The sequence below is a fragment of the Myotis yumanensis genome, unplaced genomic scaffold, assembly GCF_028538775.1.
Source record: "Myotis yumanensis isolate MYYU_CA2020_CCGP unplaced genomic scaffold, mMyoYum1.0.hap1 SCAF_1, whole genome shotgun sequence".
NCBI classification, from domain to species: domain Eukaryota; kingdom Metazoa; phylum Chordata; class Mammalia; order Chiroptera; family Vespertilionidae; genus Myotis; species Myotis yumanensis.
In genome coordinates this window covers 145,554,344-145,559,629 of record NW_027223752.1, presented here as the reverse complement: position 1 = coordinate 145,559,629, position 5,286 = coordinate 145,554,344, and the positions used below count along the sequence as shown (strand labels likewise).

The window sequence follows — 5,286 nt, the reverse complement described above, 5'->3', positions numbered from 1 at the left end:
CTCACTCATATGTGGGATATAATGATCAACATAATTTAGTGAACAAAAATAGATCCAGAGATAAATGGCAGGGGAGGTAGGGGCAGTTAGAGAGCAAGCAAAGGACTTGTATGCATGCATATTAGCATAACCAATGGACACAGACACTGGGGCATGGGGGCTTGCCTGGGGTGGGAATGGCTGTGGGTGGGGGGTCAATCGGGGAAAAAGGAGACATATGTAAAACTCTAGACAATAAAAAAATTATGAGAAAAAAAATTGAAGAAACAGCCGGGCCAGTGTGGCTCAGTGGTTGAACATCAACCTATGAACCAGGAGGGTGCAGTTCAATTTCCGGTCAGGGCACATGCCTGGGTTTCTGGCCCCATCCCCAGTGCAGGGAGTGCAGGAGTCAGCAGATCAATGATTCTCTCTCATCATTGATGTTTCTATCTCTCTCTCCCTCTCCCTTCCTTTCTGAAATCAATACGAATATTTTTAAAAATAAAAATTGAAGAAACAATAACTTGAAAGCAGCCCTTCACCCTTAACTCCTCTTCTCAGGAATAGGTCAATGTTAACAGTTTTGTGTGTATATTTCTGGATGATTTCTATGCATTTTTTATTGTGGTCAAATATATATAACATAAAATTTACTATTTCAACCATTTTTAAGTGTCCAGTTCAGTGCATTAAGTACATAAAAAGTGGGATGCTTCTGCGTTTCATGTTGTCCTTGTGCAGGGACCATGCCAATCTTTTCTGCATCATTCCAATTGCAGTAGATGTGCTGCCACAGCAGGCACTCAATAAATTTTTAAAAGTACATATTCCAATAATATAAATATAATCATACAGTATCAAAAAAGGAAAAGAAAAAAATGAAGGTGAAAGATGGACTTCCCTCGTCAAACAAAGACAAAAGGATCTGTGTGACCAATAGAACTGCAGGCATGTTTAAGAAAGCTCTTCGAGCCAAAGGAAAATAATAACAGATGGAAATTTTAATCTACACAAAGAAATAGAAAACACCAGAAAGGGTAATTTCTTTAGAAGACATTTGATTATTTAAAGTGAACATAATAAATTATGTGGGGTTTATAACATATGTAGAAGTAAAATATATGACAATAATTACACAAAGGAAAAGAGGAGAAAAATGAAAGTGCACTGTTGTAAGGTTCTTACATGTCACATGAAATTATATGAAATTATTTAAAAGCAAACTATGATCAGTTATGATTAGTTAAATATTGTAAATATTTTACAAAGTATAGTTAGTAAGCTAATAGTGGAGATAAAATGGAATCATAAAAAGATTAGATTACTAATCTTGAATAAATGAACAAACAGAAAATAGAACAAAGAATAGATTGGGGCCAATGAAAAACAAATGCCAAAATGGTAAACTTAAACCCAACTAGATCAGTAATTAACATTGAACATAAATAATCTAAATACTCCATTATTCCAAGAAAATTTTCTTGATCTGATAGAAGAAATCCACCAAAAACCTACTGCTAACACCATATTTAATCATTTAAAACTATAGGTATTTCTCCCTAAGATTGGGAAAGAAGCAAGAAGTTCCCTCTTGCCAATTCCAACAGGAGTTCCTAGTCAATTTTATAAGACAAGAAACCAAAATAAAAGCCATGTAGTTGGGAAAGGAAGAAATAAAACTGTCATTATTCACTGGCTATGTGGTTGTATGTATAGAAAATCCTAAGGAATCTACCTAAAAGCAATTACAAGTAAGAAGTAAATTTCACAAGGTCACAGGATACAAGGTCAACATACAAAAGGAATCATTTCTATATGCTAGCAACAAACAATTGGAGATTGAAAAATTTTAAATATATCTTTTTCTAAAATATGTTTTTATTGATTTCCGAGAGGAAGAGAGAGGGAGAGAGAGATAGAAACATCAATGATAAGAGATAATCATTAATCAATTGCCTCCTGCACACCCCACACTGGGATCAACCCCACAACCTGGGCATGTGTCCTGACCGGGAATTGAACTGTGACTTCCTAGTTCATAGGTTGACGCTCAACCACTGAATTACACCAGCCAGGCTTCAATATACCTTTACAATAGCATCACAAAGCATAAATATTTAGGGATAAATTTAACAAAATATGTGATGATATGTACATTGAACCTCTAAAATTTTTCTGAGATAAATTTTAAAAGATCTAAATAAATAGTGAGACATAACATGCTTATAGTTCAAGTGACTCAATATTGTTAGGATGACAATTGCTCTTAAATTGATCTATTGGTTCAGTACAATTTTATCAAAATTCCAGCAGGATTTTTTGTAAAAATTTATATAGAAATGCAAAAACCTAGAATAGCCAAAACAACTTTGGAAAAGAAGAACACTCACTATTTGATTTCAATTCTTACTATAAAGCTAAAATGATCAAGACAATGCTATATTATCATAAGGATAGAAAGATAGAGCCATGAAACTAAACTGAAAGTTCAGAAATAGGCCCACACATAAATGGCCAATTGATTTTCAATAAAGGTGCCAAGAAGATATCAACAAGGAAAAGATGGACTTTTTAACAATTATTTGAAATCAATTTGGAAAAGTCTCGTTAGCAAGTGATTCTAGAAAAAGTTAACTTTTCATATTAAAAAAAAACAACAGCTCTAACCTTTATCTCATTCCACATAAGAAAATTAGTTTTAAAGTGTGCTAGGCCTAAATGGAAAACCTAAAATCATTAAACTTTCTAAAACAAAACAGGAGAAATACCTTCGTGATTTGGGGCTAGACAAAAATACCTTAGGACACACAGGCACAAACCATGAATAAAAATTAATAAAGTGAAGATGCCATCAAAATGTAAAACTTTTGCTTATCAAAATATACTGTTCAGAAAGTGAAAAGGCAAGTCACAGATTGGAAGAAAATATTGGCAAAATGTATGTCTATTGATAAAGAGACTTGTGTACCGAATTTTGTAAAGCATTCACAAAACTCAACAATAGGACAACCAGATATTTTTTAATGGTCAAATGATTAGAACAGACACTTCACCAAGAAGATATACCAATGACAAATAAACATGTGAAAAAAATCAGCATTATTAATTACTTGGAAAATGTGAATAAAACCCCCCTACACCTTCCATAATGACTAAAATTTTAAAACGGGCAATATCAAATATTGACAAGGATTAAAGCAACTGATACCCTCATACACAGCTGCTAGGAATGCAAAATGGTCCAGCCACTTGGGAAAAGTTTGTCAGTTTCTCATGAAATTAAATATCACTTACCATATGACCCCACAATTCCATTTCTGGAGATGAACCCAAGAGAAATGAAAATGTATGTTCACACAAAGACAGAAATATTTATAACAGCTTTGTCATAATAGTCCAAAACTGGAAACACAACAAATCTCATCAACAAGTGAATGAAAAAACAACTACAGAACAGTACCTGGCAATATAAAGGAACAAACTTCCGAGATATCGAGATCTGCAACACACCACACTGACATTATTGTGCTTGTTCTTGTTCTTTTGCTCCTTCAACTGCCCGCAATCAACACACACACACACACACACACACACACACACACACAACCACACACACCTCTGTCACTATAAATTCCTTGAGATCAGGAGCTGTTTCCTCTTTTTCATCATATTCCCAGTGCCTAGCACAGTGCCTGACATACAGTGAGTGACCAGTAATTATTTGTTGAATAAAAGACTGTTAATGCTTTTCAATGTTCATATGGTCCTTACTCTGCCACATCAGCTTGTATAATCTGAGGCCCTGGGCTTTGGTCTCATGCACTGTTGTGGTGAAGAGCAGGTTTCATTTTGAATTCTGGGTGACTGGTGGGCAGTTTACAAGGATGTAATGAAAGCTCCTGCACTCCTGCTCTATTCTTCTCTTGATCCTTGAGAGGTTTGAGCTGAAGTTTCTTCCATCCCTACTTGGGGCTCAGGCACAGCCCCAGCCCCAGCCCCAGCCCCAGTGTTTGAATTATATGCTCCTCCGGCCAAGCTTTAGGGGTCAACTTGCAATTTGGCTGTTGCAATGCGTTCTGGCTCCTTCCAGTGTGGTTTGGCTCATTGATATTCATGAGCTTGCAAAGAGGAGGCTGACTCCCCTGGGAGCCTGGGCAGTGGCAGAAGGGCCCTTTCCTGGTCTCACTGTGGCCAGGCTGCTGTCTCCCCTGAGAACCGCCTGGAGGCTTCTTGAGCAATTCACTGGGTTCCCTTCCAGATGGAACAGACTTTTCAACCTTGAGCTCTGGGTGTTTCGGCCTCCATAGGTGAGTCCAAGAAAGCCCAGGCCACCATGAAAGACACTGAGGAAATTTTCACCCCTTGGGGGCCGTGATGTGTTTTTCATTCAGTTAAAAATGTGTTCCCGGGCCCAGCATCCCACAGCAGCCAAGAAGGAACGCCGGAGCAGAGGGCAATGTCCGCAGTGGCAGAGGCTGCTGCAGTTCGTGGGCCAGCAGCCAAGGAGACTGCTTTTTCTTGGAATAGATTACTATTTCTGCTTATTCTTCCTTCTGGTTGGGTCATGGAGTCATAATAGAAGCATGCCTTTGCTTTGCTTAATTCAATTAATTCCTTTTCCAGGATAAACACTCTTAGCTCCTTGTTTGATTTCATTAACTGGTTGGGGGGTGGGGTGAACAATATAGGGGTTTAACCTATATGTGCCTCACCTTCAGGGAGTGCCAGCATGTACCGGCCTCCTTCTAGCTATAGTAAAATGGTTATGCTGTCTGCCGGGCACTGCGCAAAATACCTTCAAGGTTTATCTCCTCAGTCCTTACGATGATTGTGTGAGGTGGGCCAGTATTAGCTCCACTGCACAGACAAGGGAGCTGAGGCTTATCAAGGCCAAGTAATGTTCCCAGAGGCACACCTCTAGGGGCTGCGGAGCTGGCTTTCAACCTCAGCAATGTGACTTCAGAGCTATGCTTTTTGTCTTCACATATTGTGATTGATGAGTTAACCCTTAGAATAAAATAATCAAATAGAGTACAATGTTCACCTCTAATTTCATATTGTTGTTGGTGAATGGGCCACATACTCCTCAAAGGTGAAGGTCCGCCGGTCTGGACTCTGACTTACAGCAGGAGTGACTCTTGGTGTTTCTCAAACATGCTCTAATAACCTAGACCAGTGGTTCTCAACCTTCCTAATGCCTCGACCCTTTCATACAGTTCCTCATGTTGTGGTGACCCCCAATTTCATTGTTACAAATTGAACATAATTAAAGCATAGTGATTAATCACAAAAACAATATGTAAT

General features: G+C 38.1%; 1 non-coding gene across 1 annotated transcript; it reads right to left on the bottom strand.

Annotated features, from left to right (window-relative positions):
* Nucleotides 1-680: 680 nt before the first annotated feature.
* On the bottom strand, nucleotides 681-785 carry LOC139000354 (U6 spliceosomal RNA). Its single transcript, XR_011469562.1, has one exon. It is a non-coding gene; the product is annotated as a U6 spliceosomal RNA (small nuclear RNA).
* Between the last annotated feature and the right edge of the window lie 4,501 nt (nucleotides 786-5,286).